Below are 22414 nucleotides of genomic sequence, written 5' to 3'. Positions count from 1 at the left end.
AGCTTGAATTTCAAATGTCATCAACCGATCCAGAAGGTAAAAGGAAAAGATAGTTGGACACTGAGTATATGTGAGCCGCTGCAATCTGTTTGGAGATCTCCAAGCAGAAAGAGGCTAAAATTGTCCAGCTTTTCATTGGGAATTATTTGTTCAGCTCTAAATGTTCATGATTTCGGATTCAGATTTTTTTTTTAGGCTTAGTTTATTTTATTTTTTTAAGATGCCTTAAAGTGCCCTTGGGAACTGCCTTAATCCCTACTGCGTTAGCATGGTATGTGTCACTTTTCCCCCAAAAAGAGAGTTTCCACTGTCCTAATGCCTGAGATCCTGAGCGTATTCCAGCATCCAGATTCTCCACCTTGTACTTCTTCAGCGGAGGGAAGTGCAGCAACTGGATCTGAAGCGCAGTATGATGGTTTGCACGTCTGCAGGTCATCCTGAAGCGGGTTACCAAATAATCTTGTATCTTTGGGAAGTTACGTACTGGGAAGGAATACATTTGGAAAAAACAGTCTGTACAACCGCTTGCATGCTCTGTGTACTGGGCAGGATGTTTGAAACTCTAAACAAAACAGAAACAAGGGCACAAGGTTATCAGAGAAAGGAGGAGAGTTAGCATAAAGCCAGAGTGCAGCATGTAGGGTGAGGAGCATCATGTGTTGCACTCTATTGACCCCTCTGGCTGACTTCAAAACAATACACGTTGGCCCACCCCAACCTGACGCTTTTAGGAAGAGGGAAAATTAAAGGGTTGATTCAAATCCTCTGCACTGCAAGAAGAGAACACCCCACGTTAGGGCAGGAATCTGTTGGCCTCCATAAATATTTGCATGTTCAATACAAGGAATATCTACCATTTGATCATTTTTTTTACCCCCTCCCAGATGTATCTCTGTACAGCCCTCTCAGTCTGCACATCACACTCTTCTTGGGATTTTTGGAGGATCCCACTGTCATGACTCTACGGTCATGGAGCTCTGCCCCTTTTACGAATAGTTGAGGGTGAGAGAAGTGATGGAAATTTATTATCCATTGTGACTGTGGTTGCTGGCACGGGGCCACACTGAGACAGCTCACTCAGGGCAAAATGCAAAGAATGGGGCAGACAATCCCCAAAACTGAGGGTTTCTTCTCATAATTAGATTCACCAATCTTTTCACAAAATAGCTTCTGTAATACCTTACTGGCTACCCAAAAGCCCCCAAATACAGTTTCCCTTAAGCAATCCAGCCTTTGGCTCCCACCCAGACAGCCAAGTCAAATATGGTGAGGATTACTTAAAATATATAAAGCTCTACCAATCCCAAGAGATCAGACACGTAACCCACCAGGTCAATGAATATTTCAGATTTTACCCAAATACACACTTACAGCCAATTCTTATTAACGAATCTAAGATTTATTTAAAAAGAAAAGAAAGAGTTATTGCGGTTAAAAGATCATTCTGCGTACAGATATGAATAAAGTTCTTAGGTCAGTTTCATAGCAGAAAACAATGAGCTGCTTTTTTTTAAAACTCCAGCTTTACCTACACAGAGGCAAGAAAACAAAAAAGTGGTGCAGAGGAATCATCATCTCCCACAATGGCTCTCAGTGATGCTACTGACCAGGGCTGGCTCTACCGTTTTTGCCACCCCAAGCAGTGAAAAAAACTGTCGTCCATTTGCCGCCGTGGCCGGCGGGACAGAGGAGCTGCTGCTGAATTGCCGCCGCAGCGGAAACACTGCCGACCCTTTCTAACTACCGCCCCAAGCACCTGCTTGGAATGCGGGTGCCTGGAGCCAGCCCTGACACTGACTACAGCACAAAAAGAGAGAGACAGAAAGGAAGCGAGGACTGGAGGGGTGAAGCAGTGGGGGAATCTTCACAGAGAATTTCTGCAACTCAAACCGCCCGACAAGTGCATCTTCAAAGGAAAGTGACGTTTTAGAAGTGGAGGGAAGGTACTATTCTGTGGTTTTCCGCTTGATCTCCCCATGACTTTGTCTCTTACTGTATATGCCATTATTTGAGAGGTAAATCAGTGCAAATAAATCTACAGAATGCCTGGCAGAGAACCGGCGCCCAAGATCACAGAGGCCGCGAGAAAACTGTAAAGCTGCCATCCAGCCTGATGGAAATCAGACGTCACATCGTGAATTCACAGGACTGGATGATGAATAAAGGGAGAAGAGTGGGGAGAGTCTGCATCCAGGCAGGCCACAAAGACGACAATACTGGAGGTCTTGAGCTGTTAATATTCAAGGGACGTAGGAGATGTATATTGGTCCTGGGGCCTTACTTGAGCTAAACTTTCACTGAAGCCAAGGGAAGATTTCCATGAGTAAGCAATGAGTGAAAACTAAGTGAGGATATCAGGGTTTGGGCCGGGGCAGAGATTGGAGGGGGCTTGGAGCGGCATTTCCCTCTCGAACTGTATACATTGATTTTTGTTCAGTAGTTTACAATTCAGGTTAAAACATTTTCTTTGCACTTGAGATTCCTAATGTGATGGACCTACCTAAAACTGAGAAAAAGTAAAATAGACATTTCGAAGTTTTTTGCAAAACCAACTGTTGAACCGTCGGCAGCTGATTCACTGCACTTGCTTCGACTCTGGACACCTTATCATCACAAGTACAGCAAGAGGATCTAGAATCTTTGGATGCAGTGAGTCCGGAAACAACTGAAGATGATGTGGAAGCATAACTGTTCCTACAGATCTTGGAGAAAAAAAAGCAGTGGACCTAATCAACCACATCTGCCTGATTTTCCAAGGAGACTGTTTAAGAAAACAGAACCGTTCTTTTTTCAGTTTTCCATTACAATACATTTCCTTGGGTTAAATATTCAGTTCAACAACATGCTGTATTCTGATTTCCCTGCCATCACTTCTACTCTGAAACAGGCTATCTGGACAATTTATTTACCAGAAAAAGGTTGCGGGATTGGAAGAAAATTTCTGAAAAACTGTCTAAATATGCCATTAACCAGCCTCATGTGAAAAGCCCAGAACTGTATGGTCAAGTGGCTGCTAGAAAACTGTATAAAAGACCCATGGGTCCCAATCCTTTTTATCTCAGAGCTGCTTGATGCTTCAGGCAGGGGAAGTTTAAGCCATAAGGACTAAGATCCCAGTCCTGACTGAACCACTCTGAATATAAACGTTGGACTATAACCTATGGACTAATTCTGAAAGAACTCTTTGCAACTACAAAGCTCACCATCTCTTCTATGAATCTGAACCTCAAGAATTGTACTCAAGTCTGTATGTATATTGATCTTTTAACCAATACTCTCTCTCTCTCCTTTCTTTCTTAATAAATGTTAGTTTAGTTAATAAGAATTGGCTGTAAGCGTGTATTTGGGTAAGTTCTGGAATATTCATGAACCTGGGAGGTAATGGGTCTGATCCTTTGGGATTGGTAGAACTTTTTTATATGATGAATAAGATTTTCAGTAATCCTCATCACATTCGACTTGGGTGTCTGGGTGGAGGCCTGAGGCTGGGTTACTTTAAGGGAACTGTGTTGTTGGCTTCTGGGTAACCAGTGAGATGTTATAGAAGCTGTTTTGTGCTGGCTTGGTAAATCTAAGTATTGGACTGTCCACCAGCTTTGGGGATTGTCTGCCCCATTCTTTCCAGTTCACCCTAATTGAGTGACCTCAGTTGGCTCCCCTGGGACTCCAGTCACATAGTGCTTCTGCGATGTCAAGACGTGTAGCTGGGGTTCCGCAGAGAGTGAAAGAAGACCATTGTTTGCAAATGTATGCACATTGCATGGAACCCAAACTCAATCCCGTCCTCATGGAGTGCTGTCAAGTAAGTCCTAGTGCTGTGGGCTTTCTAAATGTACTTGAGAAATTGTATTCAGCCTTTGCAGAGCCAACCAATCATCAGATGTTTCTTGACCTGCAGGCAGCTTTGGGTCTTAAGCATCAAGAGCTTGTGCAGTCCAGTGACATGCGTTGGGCATGTAAGTGGAGAAGTGTGTTTGCAGCAAAAACTCAATATACTGCCATCATGCGGCATCAAAGATCTCAGTGAACAAAGCAAAAAGTGGTCTGTGGGGGCAAATGGTCTTTATCATCAGATCACTGGAGTTTCATTCATTGCATGCTTGATTATCTTTCAACATATTATGAAAGTTATTCATGTTGCTCCCAAAGAACTTCAAGGCATCAATAGCATGCTTGCAAAAACTTCCGCTATCATAGAAAAAATGAAAGGGTACTTTGAGAAACTCAGAAGTGAAGAAGGCTGGAATGAAATGTGGAAAGAAATTACAGAATTCTCTCAAGACCATAACATTGCAGTGCCAGATGAAGACACTCTTCACTCACCAAAAAGACAAAGAGTTGTAAAAGCATTGGAAACTCTTAGGGAGAGACTTCATTGTCCCAATCAGTTTGGGTCAAAGAGAGCATGTATAAGGGGCAACAAATGCATGTGAAACACCCAAGATTGTAACTGCACCTGAAAGAACAGGCAGCATCAGCAGCTGTACCTTCCTGTTTTGGATGTCATAATTGCAGAGTTAGAGAGACGATTCTCAAAAGAATCAATGGAAGTTGCTGCAGCACGTGACTCAGTATTAAGGTGTGACAAAAATGGCATTCATTGACTCTTGCAGAAATATGCAGACCCACTCAACGTAAATCCTCACTTTACAGCTGGAGAAACGGATATTTATACAAACGATTACAGACTCATTCAGTTAGCTCTCACATTTCCAGTATGGCCACATCAGAATGAAGCTTTTCTGCAATGAAACGGATTATAAACTGGTTGCATTCAACCATGGGAGAAGAAAGATTTTCTTCACTGGCTCTTCTTCACATAGAAGCCAATTTAACTAGAAAGCTGATTCCAGAGAACACTGTGAACATTTACGCTAACCGAAGGGCAAGACAATTGCATCTATATTAAGGTAAATACGGTATGTCTATGTTACAGCAATGTTTATGTAGCTCTAAAACCAGGGAGACATGATTCAGAGTTACATGAAAGTGCTTGGTTCTCTTCATTTAACAATTTGATTTTATGCTAATGTTGATTTTTAAGTGGTAGCTGGTAAACATGTCAAATAAGTTAAAACAAAAAATTATGGATGATTAAATAATGAACATAAACTGTATTTGAGATTTCACACACACTGTAATTTAAGTACCACTAACACTCAGTAAATCCAGAAGTTAGACCTATTCCTATTATTAATAGTATTAAGCCCCTCTGTCCCCTCCAAATATAGAAATCAAACCACACCTATGATTTGTACAATTAAAAAACCCTGTATTTAACTGTTTTTTAAATGTCAGAGAGAAGCACAGAGAAGGAGGTGGACATCAGTGGAGAATAAAAGCTCAGTATTTTCAACTCTTGCACCCCACTAAATAATGTATCTATAGCTGCCAGGCAACAAGGGTCTAGAAACACAGCAAGAGTCACTTTCATCTAACGCTGAACAAGGAACTCTATTAGACTAAGGGGTCAGTATTATCCCTAAAATTACTGTCTCTCTCTCTCTTTCTCATTCACTGTAGAACTTCTGATTAGAATCTTTCTCAGACTCCCTCCTGCCTGGCTTTCTGTGACAGGTTTAAAGAAAAACAGTACATATATCTTTGCAATAGCCATGTCTGTATCTTGAAACAAAGGGGGAATTTTCCACTGAATCACACAGGGGAATCTGGTGTATGGTACAACACATTTGTTAAACAGAGCTGCTGTGGGTATGTCTAATCCTACATGCACTGGGCCTAATTCTGGTCTCACATCAGGGTTACTTGTCATTCCACTGACTTACAGGAGTTAGTTACCTCTGATTTACACTGGAGTTTCTCAGATCCAGGGTCTGTAAAATCCACTGTACCTCTTAGTTTTTCTAAAGTCAGAACACTTGCCCATGGCTTCTCCTAAATGTTCTGCACTTCTGAAAGTATCACTACACCCTGAACAGGCAGCTGAGGAGGGATGCTGACTGTAGAGGAGGGGAAAGAAGTCTGCATTAAAGGACAAGAGCCAGCACGAGCGAGAAAACATCCTGTGGCCTGGTCAGTTTTCTGGATCACAATGTGTCCTGTTTCTCTGCAGGAACACTAATTAGCTGGATGCCTGGTTCCAGGCCAAAAAGACAGAAAGGCAGTGCTTAATTTGTAATGGAAGAGGTGCCAGGGCTCAAGCAATTTGTTTACACTGATAACAGATACAGCAAGTGGCAGAGATGCCAGGACGATGAACTGCCAAGCCTCAAGGTGCCAGGGCTCAGCCTGACAAGCCCTGACACAAAATTAAGTACTGGAGAAAGGGCTAAAGCCCAAAGGCCCAAATGGGAGAAAAAACATGGTAAGGAGCTGTAGGGTTACTGTTGGAGGTAAGAGAGCGAGAGGGGAATTACTGGAAGGAGCCCTCCAGAAACATGGGATTGTGAAGGAGACTTTTCTCCCAGAGGTGAAAGTGGGCTGGTATGGTGTACCAGTAAGAAGTGCCTGCCGGTACCGGCCTCTGTACAGCCGACGTTAAAACACGGCAGTGGCAGCAGCCAGAGCCCCGGGCCCTTTAAATAGTCACTGGAGCCCTAGGTGGCGCCAGGCAGCGTGGAACAGCTAGCTGGGGGAGGCTGACCCCCGGCCCTGCCCCTTCTGCCCGAGGCTCTGCCCCTTCTGGGGCCCCAGAGCCGGGCCCTGTACCTGTAAGTCTTTTATCTTACTTTCACCCCTATTCTCTCCTTTAAGAATTAATTATTCTTTCCCCGGCAACACAGAACTAGATTATGGAACTCATTGCCATGGGAAGATGTTGAGGCCAGGAATGTAGGATTCAGAAAGGGATTGGATATTATTATAAACAAGACTATCCAGACTCCTCACAATTAATTATAACAGCTTTGGAAGGGATATTAAATCTCATGCTTCAGGGTTTATTCCATCTAGAGATTAGGAAGAGACAGACTCGGGGAAAATTATCCCACATCTGCCTCCTCGATCATGCCAGGAACTAGCGTGGTATTTGTTTCTCCTGCATGCTGGGGGAACAACATTTTAGTGACAAGGATGTGCCGTTCCTCTGACAGGAAAGGAAGGAAGATTGTGAAAGAAGTTACTGAAATCGCAGCTTGTTGTAGATCTAAGGAGAATAAGAAAGGTGAAAATAGTTGTGGAAAGATGGCCGTGTCTCAGTGGTCAGCTCCTGACAGCCAGCATTCACCTGGTCCCAAAATGCAGAGGAGCCACCACCAGGTCTATGCTGCCTTTAGATCCCACTTCAAAACCTTGAGGCCCAATCCTGCAATCAATTTGTGCAGGCAGATCCCAGCACTTTTGTAGGGCCCCCACTGGCTTCACTGGGGCTCTCTGCAAGAGCAGGGGTCTGCCTATGGATCTCCAATTGCACAGGCTTTGTGCTGGCTCTGTGCCAGTAGTGCATAGTGAGCAAGTGTAGTTCTTACACCTTCTTGAGAAGTACCTGGCACTGGCCACTGTCAGTGACAGGATACTGGCCTAGATAGACCTCAGGTCTGATTCAATCTGGCAATTCCTACGTTCCTGAAAGGGTACAGAATTAAAGTAATGCAGTAGTTGCCATTAAAATGTCACCATCTACAAGTTACCACACTGAGCGTGGTATTAAAGACACTGTCGTCATTTCCCTACAGTTAAAAAAAGGAAAATGACTGCGGTGTCTCAAATCCCTTTTAAATGGCAATCATTACACTGCACATGGATGCATAGGTGCCAACTTTCTCCAGTGCCGGTGGATGCTCGAGCCCCCCTGCCCCTGGCCCCACCCCAACTCCACCCCTTCCCTGCCCCTGCCCCGCACCCATTCCAACCCTTTCCCCAAAGTCCCTGCCCCAACTCTGCCCCCTCCCTTCCCCTATTGGACCCCTTCCCAAATCCCTGCCCTGGCCCCGCCTCTTCCCCAAGCACGCTGCATTCTCCCCTTCCCACCTCCCTCCCAGCGTTTGCCACGCGAAACAGCTGTTTTGCAGCGGCAAGCGCTGGGAGGAAGGGAGGGGGGTGAAGTGGGACGCGACACACTCAGGTGAGGAGGCGGAGGCAGAGGCAGGGGTGAGGTGAGCTGGGTTGGGGGGATGAGCTGCTGATGGGTACAGAGCACCCACCAATTTTTCCCTGTGGGTGCTCCAGCCCTGGAGCACCCAGGGAGTCGGCGCCTATGCATGGATGAGTGAAAGCTAGACCCTTTCCTAAAGGGAGTTCAGAAGAGAAGAGATTGCCCTATATGGGCTCGATCCTGCAAGGTGCTGAGCATTCTGGCCTTGATCCATCCATGTGCTTAAAGTTAAGCAAGAAAGTACTCCCACTGACGACAACGGGACAACACACGTTTAAAGTTAAGCTTGAGCTCAAGTGCTTTGCTCTAGTAAGGCCAATGTGCGCCACACCTTGCAGGATTGAGCTCTCTGATATTCCCAGTACATCCAGTTCTCTGAATGGTCACTACTATCTCCTGGTATTGTCAAGAGAGACAGGAAGGCTAGCAAGTGGCTTGAACCAGCACATTCAGATCTGAATTTCCCTCAGGTTTCAGGGGTCTGTGGATCAGAGATTTTGGTTTGTCCACCTCTATGTAGGGCCCAATCATGGAGTCAGCTGGAGTTGAAGTTGCTCAGCACCTTGCAGAATTGAGCCCATGAAGACAAAGTTGTCTGAGCCAGAAAGACTCTATCCTGCTTACGGTGACTGGGAAGAGACGTGATACGAAACTCAAGGGTGTGATCTTACTAGGACAAGTACAAAATGGAAGATGAATGTCTTCGGGTACTGCACAGAGTGAAATCCTGTCAAAGCTCCCACAGATGTCAGGGGGGTGGGGTGGGGGCAGCATTTCACCTATCTAGTCTCTGCTCAGCATGGTGTGTAGTTTTCCTCTTAGTGGATATTACGATGCGCTCACATTCAGGGGAGCATACATGCAGCTTTTTTGCTTCTTCTCTGGAAGTACCCGGAGAGGCAGGTGGCGTTTTGAGTTAGGCTCAAAGGGCTGGATACTTCTCCCATTGACTCAGTCTGGCTTGAAGTGATTTATTATTCAGGGGCGGGAGGGGGGGGAGGAGCAGTTATAGTTGCGTAGCTGATTGGTTTAAACTGTTGCTAGCCTAGTAAAGGAATACTGAGCACTAGCACATGGGAAGCGGGTGGGAGGATGTCAGGGTTGCTCACAGGAGGCAGATGTTGCATTTGAGAGACAGTGAACTGAAGCTGCTGTAACTGTGAGCACCCAATGAGTCTGGGCTGCACTGATTCTGTCTCGTCTCTGAGACGGGTTGTGTGTAAGGAAAAAAATCTTCAAAGGGTGCCAGGAACTAGTGTGGTATTTGTTTCTCCCGCATGCTGGGGGAACAACATTTTAGTTGTTAGACAAGGATGTGCCGTTCCTCTGACAGGAAAGGAAGGAAGATTGTGAAAGAAGTTACTGAAACCGCAGCTTGTTGTAGATCTAAGGTGAATAAGAAAGGTGAAAATAGTCGTGGAAAGATGGCCGTGTCTCAGTGGTCAGCTCCTGACAGCCAGCATTCACCTGGTCCCAAAATGCAGAGGAGCCACCACCAGGCCTATGCTGCCTTTAGATCCCACTTCAAAACCTTGGGGCCCAATCCTGCAATCAATTTGCGCAGGCAGATCCCAGCACTTTTGTAAGGCCCCCACCGGCTTCATTGGGGCTCTCTGCAAGAGCAGGGGTCTGCCTATGGATCTCCAATTGCACAGGCTTTGTGCTGGCTCTGTGCCACTAGTGCATAGTGAGCAAGTGTCGTGCAATGTTCTCAGTGCAGTACGTTCACACATACTTTTCACCACTGCGGTTGGTAGTCTCCTTTTCTAACAAAAGATGTTCATTGCACCACTCCCATATTGAGGAGTTGATATTGTGGTTGATATAGTTATGGCAGGCACCAACAGGTGGCGCTGTTACCCATAGTCTTCCCAATTATTTTTCTTGGCGTATGAGCAATTTTGACTCTTAGGAAGACAGGCTATTTGTTGAGTTGTGCAAAGTTTTGCAAAGAGGCAGCTTTGGGAGAGAGGGAGCCATGTGAGCAGCAGGAGAGTCTGCTGTCTGCCTTGGGCTCTAAGTAGAAGCACTTGAAAATCAACCTACCTAGTGCAGCATATCTGTTTTTCCTGCTTTGTCTTTTGTTCCCCTTGGTAAACATACATTACTTTCTTCATGGCAACTCTCAATATTTTTGGGGTAAGTATCTTCCTACTCTCTCTGCACTGGCTAGGAGCCTAGAGGTGTGGGCTGGAGGGCACAGGCAGGACCAGGACTTGCACAGACCGTGTTATTGGAGCTCTGCAAATTGTAGCATTAGTTTTTTGCAGGAAGGAGCCCAGTCATGGACCAGGCAGGGCCCCATTGTGCTAGGTGCCATACAAACAGAACAAAGACAGCCCCTGCCCTGAAAAACTCACAGTTCAAGTATCAGACAGGAAACAACATGTGGTTACAGAAAGGAGAGCACAAGGAAACACTCAGACAATATTGGTCAGCACGATAAGCAGTTTCACGCTGGCCAGTGTAGTCTCATTGTTTCCTTGTGCTCCCACCATGTGTGTATTTTACCCACCTGTTGTCTATAGTCTTACACTTTTGGGGGACGGACTGTCTCTTTGATATGTCTGTTTGGTGCCTAGCACAATGGGGCCCTGGCCTCTAAGTGCTATCATAATACATGTAATAATCATTATACTAATAATTTCCCCTGTAGATCAAATAAACTCACAACAACTGTGAGCACTGGAAGTGGCCAGCTGCATTAGGATAGAATGAGATTACTGAACTTGCTCAGGTTGGAGCCAATATTTAATTGTGGTCATTGGTGTGTACCATGTGCTCAAACCATACCTGAAAAAGATTCACAAATGGGAGGAAGTGTAAGCATCCACTAACCTGGCCTCGTTTCACTGGGCAGGGGGGACAGACCTTTTTAACAATGATTAAAATACAAACTAAGTCCTTGCCTGAAGTGAATTTGCAGCAGTGGACGTAATCGGGTGTCACTGCTGAAGAGTGATATATACATTGTCATTTTCCACCCAGCACTAATTGTTAGGCATGATTCCAAACAATTAACCTTGACTGTCAGATATGTGTGAAGACCAATCTAACAGGTCAACACAATAAAAACAGATGGCACTGGATATTGCAATACAGCCACTTCTCTACTGCACCCTCCTAACAAGAATAATTTGCCCGGACTCTGTACACTTTGGTCCCGTGCCACCTAGTGGCCTACGAAAGAATTACAATTTATCCTTATGCCTGTCGGACATTATTCCTTCCTTTTTGCATTTCAAGCGTTTCCCTAGTTCTGTCTTGGATAGATTGTACTGTCCTTAATCACAAACACCGGGAGATAGCACTTCAATAATTTACCATCCTCTTGCTTATGTTGCTTAGGCATTGGGCAAGGGGAGGGAGAAGTCTGACTGTATTCATATATGGAAGAGACCAGGTAGGTGAGATTATATCTTTTATTCTGTTGGTGGAAGAGACAAGCTTTCGAGCTTCACAAAGCTCTTCCTCGTAAGCTTGTCCCTTCCACCAAACAAAGTTGGTCCAATAAAAGATATGACCTAACCCACCTTGTCTCTCTGATATCCTGGGAACAACATGGCTACAAGAACACTATATTCATATATAGCCGTTTTACAACTCAAGCCAACTCAGTTCTAATGACTGAACCCTTGCTGCCTCCGGAATACAGGGGAGGTCCCTGTCACATCAGCTTACAACAAAGGGATGGAATTCAGCACAAAATGTTCTTCTAAGTCTCAAATGCTATTTCATTATAAAGCAAAGAGGAAAGCAGCTCCAAGTGTCTGTATCAATTATTTCTGAATGGCTGTATCAGTTACTTCTGGGGAATGATTAAGCAGTTAGAGAGGGACAGTGTAGCGGTCTGAAAGCATGGGACCAGCAGCCAGAAATGTCAGCGATCTAATCCTGGGTCAGATTCGCTGGCTCGTTAAACCTGCTTTGAGCCGCTCTGGCCATGCAAAGCCAACTCAAAACTTAACTGGCTACTTGGGGATTCCCCAAGGTAGGGAGAGCCGTATGTTGCATAGAGTTCCCCGGCTGGCCCCTACATAGGGGGGTGTGATTGGGGAAAGGGGGTCATGGCTGGGAATCCACCATGTCTGTCTGATACCTGGGTGAACAGATAGCAAGTGTGAAAAATCAGGATCTTTTTCGGGGGCAGGGGGGAAAGATGGTAATAGTTGCCTATATAAGACAAATCCCCTAATATCATGACAGTCCTGATAATATCAGGACATCCGGTCACCCTGGCTGGGTACCATGAGCCTACTCTGCCTTGCACCAGGAAGCAGGGTTAGCACCTACTGCCCCCCAAGGTGGCAGAGCTATTAGAGTGGCTTAATGCCATCCTCCAGACTTCCACTGAGCATAGTTCAGCTAGTCTGGTGACTGTGGGCCATTAACTCTCTTTGGCCTTGGGCATGTGCCAACCCTCCCTGCTTCAGGTTCTCCTGTGTACAATGGAGACAGACAGGTAAGGAAGTAGCACTACCTTCCTCATAGAAGGAAATGGGAAGATTAGCTAGTTAGAGAAGAGCTTTGAAAGCAGAGGCACTATGTATAACTCCTATTCAGGGCATAATTTTGCCATGGATCTTGCAAGAGATAGAATTTTAATGTTCACAAAAGATCCGGTTTTATCTGGCTACTAGATAAGAATCATTAATACTTGGACAGATGATAATGCAGAGCTGAAAAAGAACTAAAAACATGTTTTGATTAGAGATTTGTGCTATCAACCAAATGTGCAACTGGTCTATTGCCAGCAAAGACAGTGCTGGCAAGAACAGAGTCTCCAAGTCCAACTGTTCCTATCTTGTTGCTCTCATTGGTCAAGGGCTTTCTGGTCTTGGTTTAATGTGCTTTTTTTCCTCCAGTCAGCCTGCTCATTGGTGGCAGCTTTGATTGTTTCCTCAGAGAAACGCAGCTCTGGACCCCTCTGTGGCCGCCTCCTCTTTTCATTCTTTCCTACCACAGAATTTCCTCGGCTGGCTGAAGAGGAACTCACAGGCCACACTCCTCTCAGCCTTTCCCCCCGAAGCTACCATGATAACATCGGAGTACAGGACCAGCGTCCCACATACTGGTAATTTGGCAGAATATCTCAGGCCAGACAGAAAAGGCTGAACATAGCTATGACAGCTCCTCTTCACAGTCTCTTAAATACGTTGACTTAGACTTTGCACAGGCACAAGAACTACTAGATATCCAACATGCACAACTGGAATCCCATGCACATTAGAAGGGGTAGCCCTTGTAGAATCCTGCTAGGACCCTTAACTTAGAGAGGAGATCAAGGGTGTAGCAACAATGAGCCGGAGAGGTGAGTTGATGGAGTGTCCCCAAGCCCCAGACTGAACTTCAGTTATGGATAGGACCCTACCAAATTCATGGGTCATTTTGGTCAATTTCATGGTCATAAAATTTAAAAATTGTAAATTTCATGATTTCAGCTATTTCAACCTGAAATTTCACAGTGCTGTAATTGCAGGGGTCCTGACCCAAAAAGGAATTATGCGGGGGTCACATTGTAGCGGGGGTTGCGGTACTGCTGCCCTTATTGCTATGCTGCTTCTGGTGGCGGCGCTGCCTTCAGAGCTGGGCAGATGGGGAGCGGCGGCTGCTGGCCGGGAGCCCAGCTCTGAAGGCAGAGCTGCGGCCAGCAGCAGCGCAGAAGTAAGGATGGCCTGGTACGGACCCTCAGTCAGCAGCCGCCACTCTCCAGCCACCCAGTTCTGAAGGCAGCAGTGCAGAAGTAAGGGTGGCAATACCGCAACCCCCCTGAACTAAACTTGTGACCCCCCCCACACGCAACTCCCTTTTGGGTCAGGACCCCCAATTTGAAAAACACTGGTCTCCCCCATGAAATCTGTATAGTATAGGGTAAAAGCACACAAAAGACCAGATTTCATGGCTGTGAATTTGGTAGGGCCCTAGTTATAGACACGTAGTGCATGGATGCAAGGTGCTGCAAAGGCAGTGCAAGCTCATGACATCCCACCTAACAGCTAGTCTTGGTGTCCTTTCACCAACAGGACACTGCGTACAGGAGTTTGGTGCTATGGGGAAGTGCTGACTGAGGACTAGATCGAATGTGACAAAACCTGTTCTCTCATGAGCTAAAGTAGATTGTTCTCTGGGCATACAGAAGCAAGACTCATTCGGCCACTGCACCACCTAGAGCAGCTAGCAAGTATTATTCGTTGTGTTCTGTTCAGGATTTCTGTTGTCTGAAGACATAGCCGGAAAGGTAGCAAAAGATGAACCCACAAAGTGATAATATCTAGGGGCTGGTACTGATGAAGGGAAAACAAATCAGTTCTAGTCACTGATCAGAGTACAACAGAAGCACCAGTTAGTGAAGCGCAGATTCTCAAAGGTATTTAGGTGTCTAACTCTCCTGGGATTTCTCTCCACTAAATGGTGAAGACAACTGAGGACTTAGACTGTATAAAGCAGCCGCAGAAGGAAGGTGCACACAGAACCCTCTGTCTACATGGAACAAGGAGCACCACAGAACAACAGAGAAAATACTGTTTTGCATTATATTTGTGCCTCTTTTCTCCCCGCACAGCGGCATCTAACCCCCTCCCCAGGCTGACCAAGCATAAGAATGTGCTTCACCATCGGTAGGGCTTTCCCCCCGGCCCAAAGGGATCAGAAAAAGTGCCCGTGTTTAGTAAATGCAATTTAGCTGTAATGGGATGGAGTTGCTGCCTGAAGTGATAAAACATAATGGATCACAATTGATCATGGGTGGAACAAGCTTCCATTTAAAAATATGAAAAGCAGTGAAATCCAGGCAATCAGCTATACCCAAGAAATCAGCCGGGCTCCTAGCGCAGACTGGTGAGCAGAGGAGAGCACGGATGGGCTGAGCCGGTTATGTACTCACATCTCTCTCTCATTTACATGTCCTGACTGGCGGAGGTGCCTGGAAAACTGAGCTGCTCCTCGTTCTTGGGAACTCCTGCTGTGAAGGTGGGCCGTCCCTGTCTCTGCAGTGGCTCTGATGCGGACTTACAGAACCGGCACTACTTCCCCGGCCTGCCCTCAGTCTCCGCTCATATCCTCAGCTGCCAGAACACAGTAACCAGGTGGCCAGGCCGGGGGGGCCATATTCATGTGCCAGCACAGGGACAGAGTGGGCAGGGGGCATTTTGCCACCTAGTGAGACACCACAGGAGCCAGTGCAGCCCCAGCACAGACAAGGCCAGCCCTCAGGGCAGCTGTGAATTGTGCCCCTGCTTCCGTGGTTCCTATGGGGCTTGGCAGGGGCACAGAACAGTCCCTGTCATGCTTCCTACTGCCCCTGACATCCCCCCTCCCTCCTCTGGTCTGTCCCAAGTGCCCAGGACTGCTAGGGAGAGGGCAGCAGGAGGGCGGAGACTTATGCCTTCCCTTCAGCTGCCTTTGCCAGCCTAGCTGGCATAGAGGGGCCACAGGGCAACCATAAATCAGGCTTGCAGTGTTAACTCTAAGGGCTGACTGGGTGAGTTGCTATAGCCTGTAGGAGAGGGTAGTGCAGAGCCACACAAGGCAGCTAGAGGGGGCACTGGGCGAAGTGGCACCCCTCTTCCTGCGTGGCTGGCGTGTAGAGTAGGCTCAATCATCCCCCATGCCCAGGAGAGCGTGGTGGAGCAAGGACTCAGTTCTGCCAAACTCTTAGGTGGGCTGCACGAGAGGGTGCAGGGAGGAGACTTCCCCCCTCCCCATGTAAAGCCAGGCCCAGTCCAGTCCTTCATGACTGACCCACCTAGGAGCAGGTTGGGTTGGATATGGACAGGTTGTGGATTGTAGTTTTGGGCTAAATAGATTTTAATTCTACACGGGGCATTCAGGGGTCTAATTTCAGATGCCCCTGGAAAGGAAGTACCCTGACCATGCTTGCGAAGCAAGAAGCTAAGACCCCTATTGTCATACTCAGGGGCCTAATCCTAGGCACCAAAACCCCCACAGGCCCCTGAAGTGTGGCTTAGTATTGGAGCATTATAAGTTCCAATTAATGGGAGTCCCCATCAGCTGACTTTCAGAGGGGTGAGCCCAGGCAAGCCCACACTGACACAAATGGGAACTGTGGCTGTTAGCAGCACCTCTGAAAAATCAGGCCACTTATTTAAGGGAGTTTAGGCTCCACATTCAACTCTCTTGGCTCAACCGTATCAGACATTTTCTTGCTAGCAGCTGGGCTTACAGGATTCTCAGCACCGGGCCAGGCAAGGGAGGCTGGGAATTAGCTGGGAAGCAACAGCACTGGGCTGAGTCTCTGGTGTGGCCCCCACAACGGTCACAGCTGAAGGCTGCGAGGCTGCTGCTGTTCTGTGGGCTATTGAAGGCTGGCGCGTGCAAGTGAGGAGGCTGCTAGCTAGCAGTTGTTCAGTGGGTGTGTTCAGGAAACGGACTCGTAGGAAGGAGGGGAAAATGAAGTTGCCTGAGTACTAGACTGGGAAAAGTAGCACGCGGCCAGCATTGACAACTAACGTTTGTGCTGAATAATGAGTCCCCAAAAGCCTGGCAATGAAAAATGTCTAAAGTCCACTCGGGCTACAGCCCTGCCCCATTGAAGTCTATGGCAAAGCTTCATTCGCTTAACAACGGACATTCGAGACAACTGTTTATCAAGGGCAGTTAAATTTCTTTCAAGAAAATGGAAGACTCACTGGGAAGGGGCTAATTACACCCTGGAACAAGACGGGGTAGCAGGGCCTCTCATCTCTGGGGTAACGCTTTGCTTTGGGTCTGCTTTGGGGAAGGGATATTTGGTGTTTAAGCATAGAGGGCCCACTCCTCCCTGGTGCTGAGCAAGAGGTGCTCACTCAATTTCCATTGTTTCCAATGGGAGTGCAAGGGGCTCAGCGCCTGCCAAGATCAGGCCGTTGGGAAGGAGAGGCGAGACTAGAGGGGGGTGTTTTGGGGATTAACGCAGCAGCATCACTAGGCAAAGAGCAAGTCACAGGTTCAGATTGCAACCACCAGCAGGAGCGCAGCTAAACACATGATCCATTGGTGACAGAGGCATACAACAATGCAGCCCTGGGCAAGCAAGAGAGTAGGGCAAGGGGGTGATGACTAAGCAGGTGTGGCTTCGTAATGCAGCATTATAAACTTCAATTATAGGGAGTCCCCGTCAGCTCATGATGTGGCAGCTCCCTAGGAGTGCTTTAGATGGGTTTGCTGCCAAAGATTAGGTAGGAAAGAGGTGGCAGACTGGGGATGGGGTGAGGAGTTAGACTCACAGTCAGTGTATATATTTCACCTTAACCCTTCAATTGCCCCCAAGTTATGTGCCCATCTGGAAAAGGCCAATGCCCCTATGAATACGCATCATATGGTGCTGTCTGGATTGGCACTTGTACAGGGCCAGCATGAGGAGGTTGTGGCTTTTTGCAGCCAGACAGAGAACATTAAAGGGCTGGGGCAAGGTTACAAGGCTGGATCACACCCACCGCAGCGGGAGCCAGAGGCAGTCTGCCTTGGGAGTGCTGAGAGAAGCCGAAGCTCAGCTGGGATGCTGAGGTGCTTACATCTTCTCTGTCCCCTCCTTCTCAGCAGTGCAGCATGCACTTCTGCCATTAACTGCTGCAAAGGGGCAGGGCAAGGCATTGGCCATGGCCATGCTCCCCTACAGTGGTCCTTTGGAGCGTGATCCTTTGGAGCGTGGTCACCTGTGGCCATGCTAATTCACCCCCTTCTTGTCAGAGGGTGTAAGCACAGGTGTTCTGTCTTCCTTCCAGGTAGCTGCACAAACCATGTAAGTGACTGTGCAGTCTCGTGTTGAATAGGGATCTGAACAGGAACTCAGGAGAACTGGGTTCTAGTCCCATCTCTGCCAGTGACCTGCTGTATGACCTTGGGCAAGTGTCCTCACCACTCTGTGCTTGTTTCTCCTCCCAGCCCTTGCCAGTCTTGTCTATGTGGAGCGTAAACACTTTGGGTCAAGGACCGTCTCTCAGTGGGTTTGTGTACAGCACACTCTTGGCCGGGGCCCCTAGGTGCTACTAGAATGTAAATGATACAAATCAAGTACTTGGGGAGGGGAAACTCGTAGAGACCTACCCCTAAGAGTGTAACCCTGGCTCCTACCATGTGCGCTGCACTGAAGGGGAGAACTAGCCCAAGGGATTCCACACTGCAAGGAAAGGTGGGTTTTGTTCTTAACATGGGCTAAGACACCAGTGCAGACAGGGATACTCAGCTTCTAACCAGGGGTAGCAGCTCAAGTTCAAACCCACGCTTCCCTATAGGCTTGAATGTGAGTGGCTATCCTGCGTAAAAAGCAGAGTGATCGTGCCCTTAGTGCTATTTTAACCTGACTTAAGAACACACTCCCCTGCCCCCCAGGGTAGACATACCCCACAATTTAAAGGGGAAGTGTGAAACTATATAGGTAATCTACCCAACTCCTTTACCATTTGATGGTGAGCTCTGTGGCACAGAGTCAAGCCGTCCTTTGTAACGTAAACAGGGAGTTATTTCTATCAGAGCATAGGAGACCATTTCCCAGCCCCCTTAATGAAATATAAAAGGGAATGATTGATTGTGAAAAGCAGTTCTGCACTGTCAAGGTAATTGTGCCAGGGAAGATGTGATGATAAAACGCTTACAATTAGTTCCATCAGGATGTGGGTTCCCTTCTTCGAATAAATCAATTACATGGATGCAATCATTAAAAACCCACAAAGCAAACAGAATGCTTGTTGTTGCCCCCATTGCCAAAACTCATCCTTTATTTGGAGAGAAGAGAGACAGTAATGACTTCCCAAATAAGCAGTCGGCCCTGCTGCAATTGGCAAGTGGCAGGGTGCCATATGCCGCCTCTGTCGCAGTTATTTGAGGAACTAGCAGCCACATATAGGAGCGAAGAAAACCAAAACAAGACATATAGCAATATCAGAGCGTCCCTGTTTGTCTTCAAGAGCCGCTTACAAGGGCAGTCATGGGTATATGCAAGGAAAGCAGCTAATACCTTATTTGTGAGGACAGTTCTAATCCCCACCAAGTTTACAAACGCCTGCAGGGGCCCTATCACTTCCATCTTAGCGGGCACAGGACTGAGAAAGTTCCATGGGCTGCAATATATTCCCATCCTAGACACAGGAATTTGAGTATAACTCCCACTTGAGTTATCAGGACACACCTCTCCCTGCAATTGGACCGCATTGCTCTGTTAATACAGTATGATGTCAGTGGGTGAGAACACAACACCCATTTACAATGAGGGGGGTTGTCCAGTCTGGATTTTAACCCTCCCTTTGCAGGGTGAGAGATGCCATCCCTCTCATGGGGAACAGTTCATTTTTATGTGCTAGGCCAAAGTGAAGTCCTGAGAGTTACACCAGGGATGGAGCTGGTCCATTCTTTTGTATCAAAACGACACTTACCCATTTCTCATTGACCAGACACGCTCCTTGTTTGTCACACACTGCCAGAGTTGGCAGAGGATATCTGTATGACCGGGATAGGTGGGAGGTTAAACCAAGAGTGTGGATACAAATGCATGTTTTGTATTGGTATGAAACACCTTCTTTACCACATGTGGTCTCTGCACACATTGGCAGCTGGCGTGTGTGGTGCATGAGATCTTAGGTGATGACATTTAAGTGGTTTTCATTTTCCTTCAGTTGCACATTAAATGGAGTCTCAGAAAAACCTCACGATTCAACCCGTCTGCTATCAACACATGGTGAAAAAATACCTTTCCATAAAACATTCCATACTTTATTAATAATATTGATCAAATAAAAGCCAGGATGGGTTCAGGTACACTTGACTGGATACATTTCAGACAGAGGAATAATTACAAAGCTTCAGATTATTGGCATTATCCACCCTTACTACTTGATTTTTATCAGAGGCCTTTAAACTCCTCAGGACATACATATTGAACAAACTATCAATCTTAATTAAGCCCATGCTCCAAGGATGTCACATGACTGGGATCTTCCCTTCATTCTCATATAGACAAGCACAACTTTGTCAGCTCAAGGCAATTCAACCCCAGGCTTCCCTATAGGCTTGAACTCTAACCGTTAACTGAGTTAAAGGGGACCCAATCCTGTAAACAGGCGTGCGCGTGAATAGCCTTATTCAGTTCAAGGACACTATTCCTGTGTATAGAAGTACTATGGTTAAGTGTGGGATCAAACCCTAAAATAGCATGTGTCCCCACTTCTACCGTATATCACTACCCCTAACAACATAAGAACATAAGAAAGGCCATAGTGGGTCAGACCAAAGGTCCATCCAGCCCAATATCCTGTCTACCGACAGTGGCCAATGCCAGGTGCCCCAGAGGGAGTGAACTTAACAAGTAATGATCTAGTGGATCTCTTTCCTGCCATCTATCTCCACCCTCTGACAAACAGAAGCTAGGGACACCATTCCTTACCCATCCTGGCTAATAGCCATTAATGGATTTAACCTCCATGAATTTATCCAGTTCTCTTTTAAACCCTGTTATAGTCCTAGCCTTCACAATCTCCTCTGGCATGGAGTTCCACAGGTTGACTGTGCGCTGAGTGAAGAAGAAGTTCCTTTTATTTGTTTTAAACCTACTGCCCATTAATTTCATTTGGTGGCCCCTAGTTCTTATATTATGGGAACAAGTAAATAACTTTTCCTTATTCACTTTCTCCACACCACTCATGATTTTCATTGAATATAATTAATAGTTTATAATCAGATCTGCACTCTATTGCTCATTCCAGCATCCACCCAGAGGGGCTTTTGTTCAGTCTTTCCAATGAACCTGTTGCACTGATCCTCTAATAGTTTCGCCACAAAATCCAACACGACTAATTTCACCATTAATAATCTCGTTCCTGCATCCACGGTTTAACACAGATACTGCCTAAAGCAGCTGGAGACTCTAAATAGTCTCCATTTGCTATTTCTTTTAAGTTAACATAACTGCAGGTGGCAAGTAAAGAAAATGCCCTGCCTAACTTCACTCACAATTCTATTGGCTTAATTCTGCACGTATCAGTATTAATGTTACAGGAACACCCAGAGGCCCTACTGTGCTATGCACTAAACGTGCACATGGTAAGAGACACACACTGCCCCAAAGAGCTTACACACAACACAGGCAGCAACAAGGGAGGAATGAGACTTGACCAACCTCACACACTGAGTCATCGGTAGGGCTGGGGATGGACTAGAACCCAGACCTCCTGACTCCTTGCCTACTGCTCTATCCACTAGACCATGCTGCCTCTCCAAATGCAGCAGCATAAGGAGTGCTTTTCTTTCTTTCTTTTTTTTTAAACAAAGGACCAAGTACATCTATAGGGTGAAAATAAGAACATCAGCAAATTGCCTCCCTAAGCCCTTTCATGAAGCATACAATAACCGAGTACGTTGCTGTCATCAGAATAATCAGCTGGAGCCACAGGGAAATAAGGAAATTCATGGAACATGTTACATTTTAAAGTAGAAATTACACTAAAGGAGATCACTTACAGACAAACAAGTTCCAACCGTCCAGTGCCGGAGAAGAAGAGAAAGAGAAGAAACACCCTGTTCCCTTCCCCTACACCAATCTCACAGCTTTCTTACCTTTACTGCTGCTCCTCACGTCCTATCGGTATCTCTTCTCTTTCACATCAGCCCACTTGCCTCGCTGCAGTCACACTGCAAACAGATAAACACATGCAGAACATATCTGGCACTATCACATCATCATTCCATGTTCGCTGGAATCACAGTAACTCACAGAATATGTTGTAGCAAAACTCATGACTATTTCTGCATTTTACATTGTCCACTAGGTGATGCTATTTCCCACGGATTATCATAGGAAAACTACCTTTACAGTGAAGGAAAAGATAAAGTAGAACCTCAGAGTTACGAATACCTCGGGAATGGAGGTTGTTGGTAACTTGGAAATGTTCGTAACTCTCAACAAAATGTTATGGTTGTTCTCTCAAAAGTTTACCACTGAACATTGACTAAATACAACTTTGAAACTTTATTATGCAGAAGAAAAATGCTGCTTTCTCTTTTATTTGTTTGTAGTTTACGTTTAACACAGTACTGGACTGTATTTGCTGTTTTTTTGTCTCTGCTGCTGCCTGATTGTGTACTTCTGGTTCCAAATGAGGTGTGTGGTTGACTGGTGTTCATAATAACTCTGAGCTTCTACTGTATTTATATTCTCAGTAGCGTTTGAACGTCAGTAGACCCTCCTTTGTCTGAACAGAATGGGGTTCATGTAACTTGTCTTGGGAAAGAGGGTTCAGAGGGAGTTGTCCATGTAAGAGATTCACACTGGGGGACATAGGCCATGGTAATAATAGGAGTTTTCAGTGGGATTCTACTTTATTTCAGGTCCCACAATGTTAAAATACACCAGGAAAAATATTTCAACTAAGA

At 46.3% G+C, this 22414-nt stretch overlaps 1 protein-coding gene across 1 annotated transcript in view; it reads right to left on the bottom strand.

The window, feature by feature from the left end:
• The window catches only part of PELI1 (pellino E3 ubiquitin protein ligase 1), a 152651-nt gene extending 130889 nt beyond the window's left edge, over window positions 1-21762 (bottom strand). Inside the window, exon 1 of the mRNA XM_074949578.1 lies at window positions 21599-21762. The gene's annotated coding sequence lies outside the window, so the exon portion shown is untranslated. The remainder of the gene's footprint in view (window positions 1-21598) is intronic.
• Between the last annotated feature and the right edge of the window lie 652 nt (window positions 21763-22414).

Source organism: Natator depressus, chromosome 3 (assembly GCF_965152275.1).
Source record: "Natator depressus isolate rNatDep1 chromosome 3, rNatDep2.hap1, whole genome shotgun sequence".
Taxonomy (NCBI): Eukaryota; Metazoa; Chordata; order Testudines; family Cheloniidae; genus Natator; species Natator depressus.
Note: the sequence above shows the minus strand (reverse complement) of the source record. Positions and strands in the feature narration are given on the sequence as shown.